We start from the raw sequence: 19,153 nt of genomic DNA on the forward strand, positions 1-19,153 counted from the left end.
ACAAGACTGAGGAGAGGGAAAAGGATTCCATGCTGACATTTTTTTAAGTTTGCTTATGCTCTTAGTATGATGGGATGAAAATGATACCTTTCCTCTGTGATCTCCCTCCCCCAAATCCAATAATCACAGTCTAATCACGAGAAAAACACCAGACAAATTCCAATAGAGGGACATCTGGAATATACATGACCAGTACCTCTCAAAAAGGTCAAGGTTCTCAAAACAAGGAAAGGCTAAGGAACTGTCACATTGGAGAGGAGCCTCAGGAAACACGATGACTAAATGTAATGTTTTACCCTCAACGGGATTCTGAAACAAAAAAGAACATCAGGTAAAAACTAAGGAAATCTGAATAAATGATAAACTTCAGTTAACCATTTTAAAATATAAACTCTATTTTTAAAGTTTGCTTATCAAAGCTTCTTATGTATGTATGCTAAACCATCATGGGAGCTGGGGCACAGAGATAAATAAGTTCTTGTTCCCCACCCTCAAATACCCTATACCTTATTGAATGAGAATGCCAAGATGGAGAGAAACAATTCGTTGTCAACCCTTAAAAGCTAGAGTTTCAGCCCAAACATCATGGCTCAGTGGTTGAGCATTGACCTATGAGCCAGGAGGTCACAGTTCGATTCCTGGTCGGGGCACATGCCCAGATTGTGGGCTGGATCCCCAATGTGGAGCGTGCAATAGGCAATGATCAGTGATTCACTATCATCATTGATGTTTCTCTTTCTCCCTCTCCTTTCCTCTACAGCACATGTGTCAAACACAAGGCCCGCGGGCCAAATCCATCCCGCCAGGCCTTGCAATGTGGCCCGCACCGCGCTGTCATCACTGCACTCCGCTGCGTTTCCATCACAATGACAGTTTATGACTGTTCAGTAAACCATTCGGCCAGCGATTTAGGCTGGATTTTAGATTTTGACCCCTTCTCTGATTGAGTTCGACACCCCTACTCTACAGAATAGAGAGCTAGAGTTTCAGGTACTAATGTTGAAATAGCAAGAAGGTGCACATATGAGAGAGCAATGTGACAACAGAGGGCACAGCTGGCCTGGGAAGAGCTTTTCCCTTTTTTCTATGGCTGTGTTGGGGTTGCAAAGACACAATGACCTTATACCTCAAACCTCTGTGCCTTTGGATTTCGTCCAACAAAGGTTCATTCAGCACCTAGACAAGCCGGGTATTGTCAGCTGCTAGGGATCTGAGGACGAATAGGCCACAGCCCCTGCTCATAGGAAGCCCAGTCTACTCTAGAGAAGTTGGCAGATAATTACAGTGCAGGGTTAGAGCAGGGATGCTGTGTGTTAAGAAGAAGAAGAAACAAGTGCTGGGAGTGCTGGCGAGGGCACAATTAATTCTACTAGGGAGGTGGTCAAAGAGAGCAACCCCTAGGACAGAGCTTTGAATGAGGACTCAGCATGTGCAGAGACATGGCGATATCCAACAGCATGGGGAGCTTGGGGAAGAGGCTGTGGAGGTAAGGTAAGCCCTGTCTGGTATAGCTCCCTGGTTGAGCGTCTACCTATGCCCAGGGTTGTGGCCTCGATCCCCAGGGGAAGGTGTTCAGGAGGCTAATGACTCTCATCGTTGATGTTTTTAGCTCTCTCTCCCTCTCCCTTCCTCTCTGAAATCAATAAATATATATATTTTTAAAAAGAGTTAAGGTAAGAGTTAAGGTAAGATGCTACTCTAATGACTCAGGCTGGGAAAGATGAAGCTCTGCAATCAGGAGGAAATATAAAAGTGCTGCCAACTCTTCCACCTTCTCGTTCCTCCATCAGCACATTCAAACAAAAGAACCTTGAGTCTCCAAAGTCTCCTGCTCTTGGAAATGCAGGAAGGCCTAGCAACCGTTTCTTGAGCAAACAGTAATGAAGACTGCCAGTGTCCAGACCTCTCATTAGAGCAGGCCCATGCCCACTGCAGAGCTCACTGGGGAATTCCACCTGCACCCCCACCATCTGGTAAGTAGCTCTCCCTTTTCCCTGGGTCCAAGGCCGCTCAGCTCTGGCTGTTAGAAGGGGGTCATGCTCACAGCCTGCCTGGATGCACTTTGGCACAGACAGCCTCAAACACTGAAGAAACTGCCGGCTATCTTTTTTGATTCCAGGAAGAAAAGGTCAAGGGCAGGCTTCTTCTTCTCTGGAATGCGATAAAGACAACCTCGGAAGCCAGTTGGCCTCTTGAAACTCCCGGGGTTTGGTCTCCAATTACCATTGTTTTTGTTAACGGGTGGAGGTCAAAGAACTCAAGACCCATGACATGAGCAGGGGTTCCTCTTAGGACTTTGCCCGGTGGCTCGGCTGCCTGGGTTGGTGCTGAGGAGAGGCTGTGAATGGTGAAGGACACAGACTCTGCAGCACAGATCTGGCTTTGAATTCTATCTCCCTTACACACTAATGATATGTCTTAGTCAACTATTTTATCTTTCTATATCTCACCACAAAGGGCTCTGGTGAGAATTAAGCATTAGAGTCTAGACCCGTGGTCGGCAAATGGCGGCTCGCGAGCCACATGTGGCTCTTAGGCCCCTTGAGTGTGGCTCTTCCAAAAAAACACCATGGCCTGGCCGAGTCTATTTTGAAGAAGTGGCATTAAGAAGAAGTTTAAGTTTAAAAAATGTGGCTCTCAAAAGAAATTTCAAGCATTGTACTGTTGATACTTGGCTCTGTTGACTAATGAGTTTGCTGACCACTGGTCTAGGTGAAACACTTGTACACAGCCTGGCACGCAGTAACCAAAGTTAGCTGGTAGATGCCACCCGCAGGGCCAGCCTGCACCAGCTCCAACCTGAGCCTCTGTTATACCAAAGCAGCACACACACTAAATACCTTCAGCTTGGGTGGCTAGAGGCTGAGGGTGGTGCAACTGCCAGGGTTTGAATCCTAGCTATTCCACTTAACTAGTTTTGAGGCCATATGCAATAAATTGTCCTCTCTGTGCTCAGTTTCCTTCTGTGTAAACTGAGAATAACAATAAGAGCTACCTTAGAGAGTTACTGTGAGGAGTAAATGATATTCACCCACAGAGTTACATGTGGATGGAGTTCATTGATTTTTGTTATTGTATTAATAGAATAGTCCATTTTGCAAGTATTCTGTGATTTGTCCTTTCTACTCTTTTTAAAGTATATTTTTATATTGATTTCAGAGAGGAACGAAGAGGGAGAGAGAGAGAGAAACATCAATGATGAGAGAGAATCTCTGATTGGCTGCCTCCTACATGTCATCTCCCCTCCCCCCAGGGATCAAGCTCGCAACCTGGGCATGTGCCCTGACCAGGGATCAAACCATGACCTCCTGGTTTGTAGGTCAATACTCAATCACTGAGTCATGCTATCCCGGCTATCTATTCTACTCTTTTTAAAAATATATTTTCTATTGATTTTTTACAGAGAGGAAAAGAGAGGGATAGAGAGTTAGAAACATCGAGGAGAGAGAAACATCAAATCAGCTGACTCCTGTACACCCCCTACTGGGGATGTGCCCGAAACCCAGGTACATGACCTTGACTGGAATTGAAGCTGGGACCCTTCAGTCCACAAGCCAACACTCTATCCCCTGAGCCAAACCAGTTAGGGACATTCTACTCTTGATGGAGGTTTCAGTTGTTTCCATTTGGGGGCTATTACAAGCAGTAATTCTTTGGAAAATTCTCTTACATATCTTTGGGTGAAAATATATTTACAATTTTTAGGTGAAGCGGAATTTCTGAGTCAGAGGATATCAGCTGTAGCAGATAACTGCCAATGGGTTTTTCAAAGTGGTTGTTCCAATTTAAATCCCCTACTAGCAGAATATGAAAGCTCAGTTGCTCCACATCCTCACCAACACTTGTTATTTTCTGGCATTTTCATTTTACCCATTGGTAGCACTATCACATGTCAGTTTCCATTTGCATTTCCCTGGTAACTTAAGAAAGTTTAACCCCTTTTCATGTGTGCATTAAACACTGTGTCTGGCATATAGTCAGCATGCAGTTAATGTCACCATTATTGTGCCATTATCATTATCTTTATTCTTTGGTCACAAAAGTACAGCTTCTCAAGTGGGGACATGGACAGACACTGCTGGAAACATTTTATACTCTCTTGACCCACCTTCTATCTCCGTTGTGTTCCTTTCCCACGCCTCCTTTTTCTCCTGGCTAACTTCCCTACCAGTCACACTCCTTGACAGTCTGAGTCCAGACATTCTGAAGAGAGGACCTGAAAGCCAGGTGAGACGTCTGACCACAGGTTTCCACCCTGGCTCACATGCCTCCATTCCAAGGGGAGCAGAAAGGGCCCTTTCTCAGAGGCTCCAGATCATCAGTCTCATCCATCTGACCTGACCTCCCTCTAGCTCTTTCCAATGAGTGGTTTTAACACCTTTCTCATTATCTCTGATCCAAGTCAGACCTGAATCTTTAATGCTTTCATTAGGAAAGATGCATCGCTTGGTGTTTAAGATGCACACACAATTCCGCTTGCAAAGCCAGTCTCCTGAGGGGTTTAGGCATCAAACCACATACCTGTGAGGAAAATCCCAGGATGTACTTAAAACAAAAAGACAGTTAAGCTCTACCCTCCAATTTAGTCCTTATTGGTCAGCTCAAGGAGAAAAGAAAGAAGTGGCATTGTATAACTGGGGGGTAGGGTTGCATCTTACAAGATTTTGGGAGAGAGAAAAGGAAGGCAAGCCTCACAATTCCCAAACCAGGTCACACTTTTTCAGCCATGTTTGTATGAATTATTCTTCACTATATAATAGACACAAATGTATCCTTGTAAGTAGGTGAGTTAAGAATTCCTCTTCCATGATACCCACCTTTGAGAAAATTTCCTGGCATTGCCCATGAAATAAAATATGGGAACCCCTGTCACCAAGGGACCTTGAGAGACAGAAATACTCTGGATAAAACAAATACTCTGACTGCAACAGAGATGGAAAGGAAGAGAAAGAGAGAGATGCTAAGAAGCCAAAGAGATGGTTAAAGACTGTTCGGTGGTAGATGTGACCCCCTGAGTCAGCAGGAAAGCCGCTTCCTTTATTAAATGCATGGTGCTAAGTGGGTCTTTTTGAAAAGCTGTGAAGGAACTGAGATTTGCATGCAGGTCAGCCCAGGATGGAATCGAGAAAGGTTGAATACAAACGTCACAATGAGGGGGGCAGAAAAAATTAAGCAGTTTGGAATTTGAAAGAAAAAAAAAAAAGTGTTGAGAGCTCTGGACTCGGTCAAGCTTTAGAATAACCAAATTACCAGGGTTTAAGCAGGAATTTTCCAATGTTAATGTTGGAAAGATGCATTCCAGGAACCCCTCTGCCTGCCCAGGCAAACTCCAGCCAGGCTATAAAACTGAGAATTTGATTTAAGTTTACTTAAATATCCTAGGATAGGGCAGTCCCAGTGACAACTGAATCATAATTAAAATAGCACTCATGTTAACTTTTGGTTTCTGAATATGACAACTTCCTACACAAAAACAGATACACACACACACACACACACACACACACACAAATACCAAAGTAGATGCTAAAATTAAAATAAACGCTTCCTGACAAGTTCAATCCCTCTTCTAACCAACCGTTTTAAGGTTTTCACTATGGTCACGTAAGAACTGGCTTTCCTCTGTGAACTGAGAAGAGCCACAGCTTGCCTTCGCTCTTTTATTTTTATTTTATTTTTTTTATTGATTAAGGTATCACATATTTGTCCTCAACCTCCCATTCCAATTCTCCACCCCCCGTCAGGCCCCCATCCCCCTATTGTCCTTGACCACTGGTTAGGCTCATATGTGTGCACATAAGTCCTTTGGTTGATCTCTCCCTTTTATCCCCACCCTCCCTTTGAGGTCCAACAGTCTGACCCATGGCTCCTTATCTCTGGGTCTGTTCTTGTTCATCAATCTATGTCACATGTGTCAAACACAAGGCCCGCGGGCCAAATCCATCCCGCCAGGCCTTGCAATGTGGCCTGCACTGCGCTGTCATCACTGCACTCCGCTGCGTTTCCATCACAATGACAGTTTATGACTGTTCAGTAAACCATTCGGCCCGAGATTTAGGCTGGATTTTAGATTTTGGCCCCTTCTCTGATTGAGTTCGACACCCCTAATCTATGTTGTTCACCATTTCCCCTAGATGAGTGAGATCATGTCCTACTGGAAATATACTTATAAGAATAAAAAATGAGACAAGCAATCATCATTATGCTGAAAGACATACGCATCAGTCTTGTTTAAACCCTCACAGTCAGCTGCCTTCGGGGATCAATGGAGATGGAAGGAGACTCCACTTGGGAGTGGTGAACACAGAATACAATATGCAGACGATGTATCGTGGAAATTGTACGCATGAAACCTCTACAATTTTATTAACCCGGATCACCCCCGATAAATTCAATGAAAAAAATTTTTTTAAACCTTCCATTCTGTACAACCCTTTGGAGTACCCTTCAGTTGCCCAATGCATGAATTGCTTCCATAAAGCCGATGAGATCTTCAACGTCCCTTGGTTTCATCTTGGGTGTTTTTTTTAACATGTCCAAGCCCAGAAGAATGTCTCTGTTGGGTTCCTGGGAATAGTTCCATCCAGCAACAGTTTTCCTTCCATCAGTGCATGTGGTAACACGGGGAAAGCAGCTCTTTGAGGGGAAAACATAAGCCCCCAAAGAGGGCCACTTTGGGAAGAAAAAAGGGAACGGGAACGTGTTCTGAAACAGATGGCGTCTAGAAAGGAAAGTGTGTTTGGCAACAAGAAGGGAAGAAGATCACAGGGGAAGGGAAGAAAGGCAGCCAAAGAGAAACAGCCGAGGGAGGTGGTAAATTGAGTGCGAAGCTGAAGGCTTGCATGGGATTCTTTTCAGCTTCGCGAAGAGTCGGGCCTCTGGACAATTCTGCTATAGCAAGCAGGCATCATTTCACATTTCCTTTATTATTATAAAAGTATTCCACCAGCGCAGCTCTGAACCATGATATTTTGACACTAGTTTATTATCAGTGTTCCAAATACCGAAGCTTTAAAGTTTACCTTTTTTATTTAATACTTAAAGAGAACCCCGGGTTAACCCTTTCACTCACTGGCATTCTGATATGCTTCTAAGGGTCAGAGGCAAAGGATGGCATTCCTGCCAGGGTTGAAGGAGTTACATACAATACAAAGACTACCAGTGCCACCTCCTCCTAATACTGTGGCTCTTCTTTTTGGGCCCTTGAAGCTCCCCAGGGGTTACTATGAGGAAGGCAGGGTGACCATAATGTTGGTATGGTTCCTTTAACCATCAAGAGTCATACCACTTCCCACCTCATTTACAGCACAAACCAAGGTACAAGCGTCTGAAATGCCCAATAACAAAAAGATTAATTGATGGATTATTTTGCACTAAATTGCTTGCTGCTGCAGCTGCTCAGGATGTCAAAGAGCACCCAGGAACTAGAATGGCTCCAGCAGGGAACAGTTTTGAGAGCTAGAGGTGAGCTCCCCTATCCAGTGGGAGTTGCGTGTCCTTATGTCTGCCATCGACCCTTCCTGTCAGACCAGCAACAGGAAGGATTATGAAGGATAGGTTTTGAATTTGGTCCTAAATGACCTTCAATGTCACTGAACCAAGCCTAGAATACATCATGGTGTTTCCACTTATCAGTTCTATCTTTGGGACTAAGATATGTATCATGCACCAAACTGATGGTCAGGAGACAAGTCTTCTCCAGACATGGTCAAAACCTGTCTGGGTCTTAGAGAACAGACTGACAGCTATCAGAGTGCAGGGGGGTTTCAGGGCTGGGTAAGAAAGGAGAAGGGATTAAGCAAGATAATAATACAAAAAAAAAACAAAAAAAAAAAACCTCAGATACAACCAACAGTATGATGATTACCAGGAAGGGGGTGAGTGGACGTGGAAGAGGGTACATGGGGGCATAAATGGTGATGGAAGGAGACTTGATTTGGGGTGGTGGACACACAATACAATATGCAGATGATGTATTGTAGAATTATACACGTGAAACTTATATAATTTTATTAACCAATGTCACCTCAATAAATTCTATAAGAAAAAAAGAAATCAAATGTGGGGTGAAAATCCTATCTGGGTCTTATAAAATGGGGCTTGTGGTACAAGTTATAATTTTAATAGTGAACTTATGGATTACATGAGCTCTATACATTGGCTATAGAGGGCCGAGATTCCAGGAAGTCACTGTTTGATTCCTGTTCAGGGCATATGCCCAGGTAGCAGGCTCCATCTCTAGCAGGAAGTAGCTGGTCTCTCTCTTCATTGATGTTTTCTCTCTCTCTACCTCTCCCTTCCTCTCTGAAATATATATATGTGTGTGTGTGTATATTTAAACTAGAGGCCTGGTGCACAAAATTCGTGCATGGGAGGGGGGATGTCCCTCAGCCCAGCCTGCACCCTCTCCAATCTGGGATCCCTCGGGGGATGTCTGACTGCCGGCCTGATCTCCCCTAAGCACCTCTGCCTTGGCCTCACCACTGTGGCTTTGTCCAGAAGGACATCCAGAAGGAAGTCTGGAAGACGTCCAGTCTATCTGGTCTAATTAGCATATTATCCTTTTATTAGTATAGATAGATAAATAAATAGTAATAGTAACAGGATAAAACCCATTGAATAAAATGATAATCCATGACTTCACTGGTATAAATAAAGATATAAATGAATAAAATGAATGTTTAATGAAGAATAGGATATTCAACTATTTTCAAAGTACCTCCTCATAAAACACTTATTAATTACAAAGAGAAAAGAGTAATTTCACAGTGAAGAAGCCTGATAGACCCAGACTTCATCAAGTGATCAAAGGGAATATCCTTTGATAAAAATCATATTTCACTTGACAAAAAGTTGCAAAAGAAAGAACACAGCTTCAATTCTGTGATATCCCAAAAAATGCATGATTTGAATCTAATCACAAGGCAACACCAAAGAAATCCACTTGAAGGGCAGTCTATAAAATTACTGACCTCTCATCTCCAAAAATGTCAAGATCATAAAAGTCAGATATTAAGAAACTACTCCAGAATAAAGGAGGATAAAGAAACATAATAATTAAATGCCACGTGTGATTATGAACAGAATTCTTTTGCCATAAAGGATGTTATTAGGATGACTAGACATCTCTGTGAATGTCTCCATATATATATATATATATATATATATATATATTAGAGGCCCAATGCACGAAATTCATGCAAGAGTAGGCCTTCCTTCCCCCAGCTGCCAGCACCAGATTCCCTCTGGCACCCAAAACCCAGGCTTTACTCTAGCTGCTGGCAGGCACCTGGAACCTGGGCTTCCCTCACACCCCCAGCTTCATCTGGAAGGACGTCCAGGAGGGACATCTGGTCTAATTAGCATATTATGCTTATTATTATAGATATTTTTATTGATTTTAGAGAGCAAGAGAGAGGGTAAGAGATTTAGAAACATCAATGATGAGAGAGAATCATTGATTGGCGTGCAGGAACTGAGTCCCCAATCTGGACATGTGCCCTTGGCTGGAATCAAATCCAGGACCATTAAGTCTGCAGGCTGATGTTGTATATCCACTGAGCCAAACCAGCCAGGGTTTTATCTTCATTTTGTTAACTGTATTATGGTTATCTAAGACAGTGCCCTTATTTTTGGGAAATATAAAGTATTTCAGGTATTCAGGATTCCTGAGTGTTAGGGAGGGCATCAGGTTACTAACTTACTCTCAAATGGCCTGGGGAAATGAAGACATTGGCTGCACTATCATAGGCATTTTGGGTAAGTTTGAGATTGTCTCAAAATAAGAAAAAAATTATACAATAAAGAATGACTTTCTTCATCAGCTATTTTTCCCTGAACATAAGTCACATACACAAGATAGAATGACTACTTGATTCTGGACCTTTATTAATTTTCAGAGTAATAATTTGGTGCCACAGCAATTTCCAATGATAATTCGGTTAAGGTATCAGTTTGAACTAAGATATTTTCTATTTTACGCACTTCCATCAACTGCAGCGTTTCTTTTTGATTCTGCAATTTTTTTCTGTGTCCTTTTGTCACAGCTGCAATAGTCAATAGTGTTCTTTCAAGATGTTCCAGGCTCATCATTTACATTTCCTGCCCCAAACCTAGAATCAATTTTTGGACCTTGAGAAACTCAAAGGAGAAATCCTTCCCTCTTACTTAATTCTCTTTAAAAATGAGAAGAAGAAAAAATTCTGAACACCTTGCTTCCCAACCCCTTATTGAAGTTGGACTTTTTTTTTTTTTTCTTCTCCTTCAAACATCTGAGCAACCTTGAACTCCTTCCAAGTGGAATGGCAAACCAACAAGAGGATACCCAAAGTCAAGCTCTCTGGGCACTACAAATACCTGCCTCTTTGATGGCCTGAGCGGAAGGGGTCTGAGGCGAGGCATTCTAATCCTTTTATTTCCTTCCATCAGAAACCCCTCCTCAGGTTTGATAACTTGCTACAAAGATCACAGAATTTAGGGAAATACATATATGAACTGGTTTATTATAAAGGGTACAGATGGACAGCCTGATGAAAAGGTACACAGAACGAAGTCTGGAAGAGCCCCAAGTGCAGGAGCTTCTGTCCCCCTGGAGTTGGGAAGGGTCACTCTCTGAACGCCGTGGTTAGGGTTCATTATGTGGGCATGATTGACTCAATCAGTGGACATCAGACGTTGGTGATTAACCTCAAAGAAACCCTCTTCCTGCCCAGAAGATCAGGGCTAAAAATTCCAACCTTGTAATCAATCATATGGTTAGTTCCTTGGACAACCGGGCTTCACCTTCCAAGAGTCACCTCATTAGTATGAAATCAAGTATGGTTAAAAGAGACTTGAATAACAAAATATGTTCCCTATCACTCAGGAAACTCGAAGGGTTTCAAGAACTCTGTGCCAGCAACCTGAGATGAAGATCAAATATCTCTCTCTAATTATGTCATGATATCACAATGACTAAGTTTATTACAACTTTTTTTATCCCGGGCACTGAGAGGCAGATCTGTGAGTCCACCTGTTTATTTCTCAAGCAGAAGCATTTATAAGTAGTAAGCAGATCAATTTCCTGAAGTACCTCAACTGAAGCTAGAGATGGCCAATGTTGTAGTCTTCATTTTAGTCTTCCAATACTCAAATGTAATCTTTCTTCTGATGTAAGGAAGGCTAGCCTCAAAACCATGCGCCAATGCCAAAGGGAATCCATGCATTCATTCAACAAATTTTATTGAGTACCTACAATGGCCCAACCTCTTTTCTTGGTCCTGAGGTTACTGAGTGAACATAACAGGAATAAACTGCCTTAGTGAAGTTTCCTTTTAAGTGTGGGGCAGGGGGAGGGGGGGAGAAAGAGATAGACTATAACAGGATAAATAAGTAAATTGTAAAGTATAAGAAAAACAAAGCAGGAAAGGGCAATGCAGAGTGAGATACACCCTATAATAATAAAAGTGTAATATGCTAATTAGACCTGATGACCTTCCAGATGAAGCCGTGGCTGCTCGGGTCCCAGGTGCCAGAAGGAAGCCAATGCCGGCAGCCAGGGTAAGGAAGGCCTACTCTTGCACGAATTTCATGCATGCAGTCTCTAGTTGTAAATAAAGGTTTTCAGGGTAGGCCCAACTGAGGTGACATTTGAGCAAACATGGGAAGTAAGAGAACAAGCCATGTGGTTTTCTGGGAGATGGGATTCCCAGGCAGAGGAAACAGTTTGTATGACGATCCTGAGGTAAGGATGTGCTTTGAATATTTGTGAAATAATAAGGAGACTACCATGACCAAGGTAAAGAGAGAAGATTAAAAAAGTAATGTGAAGGTCAAAGGGGACAGCGCCTGGGACCTTGCAGGCCATTTTAATTAAGCTTTTAAGCTTTTACTCTAATATAGGGAATCAACTATGATTTTTGGAAAGAGGAATGGCTTTATCTAATTTATGTTTTAATGGGATGTGTTAGGGTTGCCGAAGGAAGAACACATGAGGCCAAAGTGGTAAGGGATTGTAAATTTATTAGATCAACTGGCCCCAGCATCCAGGGACAGGGAGTCAGAGATTTTAAAGAACTCTAGGACAGCTTTTTCTAGGTGGCGCATTCTCTTGGCAAGTCTGGATCCTAGAAAGGTCCAGAGGGGAAGAATAATGGTCCTTAGCAAGTAAAATGTGATCTAGGCGAAAGGGAATGTCCTCCAAGGTCATTTCTCAGAGGAGGGGATGTTGATTCAATTATCTGACCACACTCAACACTGTATTAAATACAGACTGAAGGGGAGCAAGGCATAGACACAGAGAAACCAGTTAGGAAGTTATTGTAATAATCTAGATGGAAGGAGATGGTGGATTAAAGACAAGGGTGATGATAGTGAAGGAGGTGAAAAGTGGTCACATTATGGATATCTGTAAAAGCAGAGCCACCAGGATTTGATGAAGGACTACACATAGGTGAAAGGAGACGGAAGAATCATGGATAATCATTAGGGTTTTGGCCTGAGCAACTTAAAAGGTGGTTCCATCAACTAACATGATGAAGACTGTGAGGGAAGTTTTGGGAAAGTTGCTCAAAGGCTCCATTTTGGACAAATCTGGTTTGAGATGTTTATTATACATCCAAATAGATGGTTGAAAATATATAGTTCTGGAGTTGGGAGAATGGTCTAGCTGGAGACACATATTTAAACCATTTTGGTAGACAGAAGAACAATTACCCCCAAGTTGTCCAAGACCTAATCCTCAGAACCTCTGACCATATTAACTTACTTGGCTAAAAAATAAAATAAAATAAAAGGCTTTGCAGATGTGATTACAGGTATGGATTTTGAGATGGGGAGATTACCCTGGATCATATGCATGAGCCCAATCTAATTAGATGGGTTGTTAAAAGTGGAGACCATTTCTCAGCTGTGAAAAAGAGAGAGCTGAGGAAGAAAGCTCAGCGAGTTAAGATTATTAATTGCTTTAAAGGTAAGAGAATGGAAGCACAAGCTAAGGAATGTAGGAGGCCTCAAAAGTTGGAAAAGCTATACCCCCTACCCCACGCAAATAATTTTTCCCTAGAACCTCCAGAAAGGAATGCAGCCCTGCTTATTTTAGTCCAGTGAGACCCTGTCAGATTTTTAACTTAAAGAACTGGAAGATAATTACACAGTGTAGTGTTTTTTTTTAGGCCATCAAGTTTATGGTAATTTGTTACAGGGCGATGGAAAACGAATGCTGGCATCATCAAATATATAAACGGTATTTAAATCCATAAGAGTAAGATGATTAGAGACAGAAACAGAGGAGGTCTTGGAACTAAGCTTTGACAAATTTGAACATTAAAGTTGAGAAAAGTCCAACAGAGATGACTGAGGGCGTGAGTGAGCAGAAGAAAGCAGTGTTCCAGAAGCCAAAGGAAGAATCTGTGTCACATGCTGCCAAAGGGTTGAGTAAGCTGAAGACACAATTAGGAAAAAGACAGACAGACTAGGAGGAGCATGGGTGCCAGCTAATACACACAAGGGAGAGAGAGTGGACCCTGGTCCTCACTGCTCAAGACACATAAATGGGAAAGACTCAGAAATGATACCCACCCAGAGTAATGAGTTTTCCGTACACAGGGACTCAAATCACTAACAAACCTGGTCCATCTAGTTCTGGAATGTTTCCAATCAGATAAGCACTCATAACATTGGGGGAGGGAAGGGTGACAGTCCACAGGCAGAGCAGGAGGGAGGAATGGAATAGTCTCGCCTTTCTCGTACAGACCTACACTGTTGTCTTTCCTTTCACCAGATAATGCAGCCTTAGCCCTCCAAGGCCCTAATTTGTTACATGCCCTATACCTAAGCCCAAGAGAGTTAACATAACATGTCAAGACCAGGAAATAGTTTTTTCTTAAGAAAAATCATTACCTCATCAAAATAAAAATACAGAACCTTCTAGGACTTACGTTAGCAATCATATCAAGGTAGACAGTAGCAGCTGTTCAAGGCCAAATGCTATCCTGTTTTAAATAACGGCCCCTTCAAAAATGTCCACATCCTAATTCTGAGAACCTATGAATGCTAACTTAGATGGGAAATAAGATTTGTGGCCGTGATTGTATTAAAGGTTTGGGGGCGGGGAGGCTTTCCTGGGTTATCCAGGTGGGCTCAATGTAATCACACGAGGGAGGGAGGAGACCATATGAAAGAATAGGAGATATGACCACAGAAGCAAGAATCTGAAGTCATTTGAGGAAGGGGCCACGAGCCAAGAAATGCAGATGGCCTCTGAAAGCTGGAAAAGACAAAGGAACAGATTTCCCCCTGGAGCCTCCAGAAGGAACACACACCTGCCAATAGCTCAGTTTTAGACTTTTGATCTTCAGAATAGGAAGATAATAAAAATGTGTGTTGTTTTGAGTCGCCAAATTTGTGATCATTTCTTGCAGTACCAATAGGAAACCAACGCAGTGCTCTTTGCCCCTGTCCTTATGTCCATCCCCAGGACCTAAGGCAGTGAGGCATGTTTGCTAAGTGAATTCCTGAAGGAGAAAGAGATTTCCCACCTGGCCCAATCTGAACTCCTGACCAGGAGAGCCTAGCCTTCCTCAGAGAGAGGCAGACAGAGCAGCTCAGGTATATCTGGGGGGGTATGTGTTTTCTTAATTGCCAAGTTGAATGGATGGATGGATGTCAATGTGCCCTTGGAAGATGTGACAAATGCAACCCTAATTTACAGCTGTGATTTACAGCCTTGGGGCTAGAGGGAGGGAACTGGCTATTTTTATGGCACCAACTTAGGCTCTTTTTTCCATTTCCTATAACAGTGCATTAAATATCATGACTTAGTTGAAAAAGATGAGCAGAAATCAGAGTTTACAATCTAATTCCTTTATAAGCATTATTTCATGAGCGACTAGAGCAATGAATGCACATATACATACTGCTAATGCACAAATTCTACTTCCTCTTTCTCCGAGACCATCATGGCCCGTTCTTTAAACTGGGAATATGATATTTTATGTACTAGTATCAACAAGGGGATGTTTTTCCAAATTAATAGATTCAATACAACCCATAGTTTAGCTGCTTAAGAGATGAAGAGCAGAAAATCTAAAAATTGTCTAGGATTCACATATGGCTCATTGTGCGAAAAAGAGTTCCCCTTCCTGTATCCCAGTTTCTCTAGCTAGGTTAAAACCCTACAACTTACAAAGTAAAAACTTCCAAAACAGCTTTTGATCTTGTCAGAACAAATACTACCTAAGCAGAAAGATGATTACAGTCCCAACTAAAAGCAACCATTTAGAACTAAATCTCACATTCATACACGTCTTTTTCCTATAATTTATTGGTAGTCGACATAAAGGCTAAATAAATGATTGGGCAGGTCTAAGGTAGATTCAGTCACTGCCCTCAGTCTAGACTATCGGACTCTGTGATTAGATTGGCAATTCCCGTGGCGCTCCCAGCTTGCCTGGCTTTGCAGCCAACGTTCCCAGGGGGTCCTGAATGGCTTTGGAACCTGAATAAATCACACACTCTAGGGGTCCATCAAAACCGCCAGCAACTCAATTTATTTGTGACCTAAGACAGGATCTTATTGCTTCTCAGATTAACAGTATAAAACGGTTTGCTTTCCTGCCACAGGAGTATTAATGTGATGTACGAGGCAGGGAGATGATTAAATCTTCGGTGCCATCCAAAGATGTAAATTAACCCACAGCACCTCCTTAGCCATCCCTACAGGAGCTAGAGATTTATTATTAACTTGTCACTCTCACACGGACCATCAAAACAAGCAGCACCATGATTAATTATGCCTGTTTATTGAAGGGGACCTACCATTCTAACTTTTGGAGACACAGGGTATTACAAACGCCCCCCGATTTCTTTGCATGAGGGCTTTTAGAGAAGAGGAGAGAGTTGCTGTTCTCTCCAAATCATGTCCATCAAATTATTTGAAAGAAAGATGGCATGTACGTGACTGTATATTATCCTTTTCATTTTAAACGAAGCTGCATTTCATGTTGGCTTCCCTTGCCTTTTCACAGGCATCACGTTGTCTGATTCTGCTCACCTGGACATCTTTCAAAGACTGTGATGAGGACTGGCACTAAAAGAACATCAACTCTGAAATTCACTTTTCGATCCTGTCATCCACAACTCAATTCAACAAATTTAGTGTTTATTAGGTCCCTTCTATGTGGCAAGCATGAATTTATTTATTCCTTTTTTCATCCAATATTTATTTAGTGTCTTTTATGTGCCAGGAATGGTACTAGGTATACATTCACTGTTCAAAACAGCATACAGTCCTTGCCCTGTGGCGTTTGGAGCCTTGTTACCTGCCTTCCCATATTTTGAACAGGGGAGAAGGGAGGGACAACGAGAGCCTGGGGAAAAGGAGAAGAAAGGAGAGCGTATTCCTTCTAAGATAAGTTTGCACAAAAGAGACACTAAATTGAGTCAGGATGAAGAAGACATCTGCGTTCCCTCCTCCTGGTCGAGCATGAGTCTGCAGCACTGACACAATGGCATCTCACCTGTTTTGTCCTCCCTGTCACAAATTACCTGGTTTGCTGAATGATCACTGAAGCACAGGAAGTCTTTAAATAAAGTTTTAGGCATAGCTGCATTGCCTATGATGTGCCACTAGAAAAACATCACCTTTACCAGTTTAAATTATAGAATAACTACCTGATTTACTTTTTAAGAAATAAGTTCCTAATTATATCCTTGTCTCCCTTTTTTAATTATGGAAATTGACAAAAATACAAAAAAAAATGAGATAATAAAATAATGAACTTCCATGTACAAACCACCTAAGCTCTAGGAATTATCAACATTTTGTTATTCTTATTTTTATCTATCACATTTCTCTCTCCATCTTTTTCTTGGTATTTTCAATAACTTCCCACTGTCATCCCATTTCACCTCCAAATACATAAAATTTTATCTGAAAAAATTGACTTTTTAAAAAACATATCCTTGTAATAATTAACAAAATAACAATAATTCCTTAATATCTTCTGATACCTAGCCCGTTTCCAAATATCCCCGATTGTCTAAAAAAAAAAATCATTTTGGATTGAAACAGGATCCAAATAAAGTCTATACATTGGATTTGATTGGTGTGTCTTTTATTTACATTTTTTCTCCCCATGTCCTTTTGAATATCACTAAAATGATATTCAATATTTGATTTTTATCTAGAATAAATAAATCCATTAACATATGTTCCTAAGATATCTAATTATGTAATATTTTCAAGAATAGAGTTACCATAAGATTTATAATTCTAACAAAAAAATTCTTAAATTAAAAGGGATGCTATTAATAATTATACTGGTGTGAACTAAACAGTCACCATTCCAGTAGAGATATTAGATGTTAAAAATGAGGATCAGTCCTAACCGGGATGGCTCAGTAGATAGAGCGTTAGCTTGTGGACTGAAGGGTCCCAGATTCTGGTCAAGGGCATGTACCTGGGTTGCGCGCACATCCCCTGTAGATGTGTGCAGGAGGCAGCTAGTCGATGTTTCTTTCTCATCAATGTTTCCAACTCTCTGTCCCTCTCTCTTCCTCTCTGCAAAAAAGCAATAAAATATATTTTTTTAAATGAGAATCAAGTTCCTGGTTCCTACCTGGGTGCAGAGAGCTGGAAAAGAACCAAAAAGAATGTCACTGCCACCCTTACAAATAAAAAATAAAATAAAAATAAAAAGTGGAACATTCTGCAAGTTAATAACTTTTCCTGGATTCATCAAAAGTTAAAGATGAGAAAAAGGCCAACTAAACGAAAATCTGAGGAGAAACCATGCCTATGGGAGACATGGGGTACAAGCATTTGTTTACTTGGGGCAGTGATCACCAATAAGAAGCATTCACCTAAAATGCTTAACAAATTGGTAGAGGTTGAGTAAGGGCTGGTGACAGTCTAGAACCCTAGAGGCTTCAGATATAAGGAGAGTCACAACATGCATAGGCTTTGCTCTCTACAGATTCCAATGAGCACTCACCACAAATGGTGGCAGCAGTCCTGAGAAAGCACCCCTCATGGCACAGGCTTAGGAGAGGGAACGAGCAGCTGCTGCAGAAAGGCCAGGGAACACTTCCCAGGTTCTTCTCCTCTATAAAAAAATCAATCAATCAATCAATCAATCAGTCAATCATGGGATGTGGTGGAAAAAAGTAATGCCCAAGAGACAAAATAATCAACAGAACCAGACTCATATAAAGCACAGATGTTAGAGTTATCAGCTAGGGAATTTAAAATAACTATTAAAAATATGTCAAAGTCTCTTATGTAAAAACTGGACATCACTCATTGTCAGATTAATAATTTCAGCAGAGATATGAAAACCGTAAGAAAAAAATTAAATGAAGATGCTACACATGATAACAGTAATAAAAATCAAGATTATCATTGACAGCCTCATCAGCAAACTTAACAGAGCCAAGGAAAGAATCAGTGACCTTGAAATATGCCAACTGAAAGACCAAAAAATAGAAGAGAAAGTAAAAAATAAAAACAGAACTATAAGACAAAATCAAGTGACCTAACAAATGTGCGATTAGATTCCAGAAGGAAAACAAAAGACAGAGAATGGGGTAGAATAACTATTTGAAGATATAATGTTTAAGAATTCCAAAATTAATGGCATACATCAAACTAAAGATCCAAATCGCCAATAAAGATAAATACCCAAGCCAGAGATAGACATATCATATTCAACTTTTGAACACAAAAAACAAAGAGAAAATCTTAAAGGCAGCCAAAGAGGTTGAAGAAGGGGACATATTCCTAGAAAAATAAATATAAGCATTATAACAGCCATCTTGTTATAAACCATACAAGCTAGAAGACAAGAGTGTGAAATTTTTAATCATTTATGTTTTTATTAAAATCATACTAAAACAAGACAGTCATTTATGTAACAACAAAAAACTTGTAACAAAAAATACTTATTTAATATTTGATGCATTAAAGTGAGGCACAGTACAATATAGGTTGTTGTCATTGTTCTTTGTTAATGTAACAGGGCAAAAAAAATTACATAAAAGAAATAACTTGAAGAGGTGAATTTTTTTTCTCAGACACCACATAACTGTCAATATACAAAATAGAATAGTATAAACAGGCAAACTTAGAAATATATGAAAGCTCAATAAATTTTCTAAATGTCAGTATAACATTAAA

The 19,153-nt window shown here is 41.1% G+C and overlaps 1 protein-coding gene across 1 annotated transcript in view; it reads right to left on the reverse strand.

Annotated features, from left to right (window-relative positions):
• Positions 1 to 18,081, reverse strand: part of HYDIN (HYDIN axonemal central pair apparatus protein) — a 316,871-nt gene extending 298,790 nt beyond the window's left edge. The window contains 1 exon segment of the mRNA XM_045582700.1: positions 17,973 to 18,081. The gene's annotated coding sequence lies outside the window, so the exon portion shown is untranslated.
• Between the last annotated feature and the right edge of the window lie 1,072 nt (positions 18,082 to 19,153).

Source organism: Pipistrellus kuhlii, unplaced genomic scaffold (genome assembly GCF_014108245.1).
Source record: "Pipistrellus kuhlii isolate mPipKuh1 unplaced genomic scaffold, mPipKuh1.p scaffold_m20_p_17, whole genome shotgun sequence".
NCBI lineage: Eukaryota > Metazoa > Chordata > Mammalia > Chiroptera > Vespertilionidae > Pipistrellus > Pipistrellus kuhlii.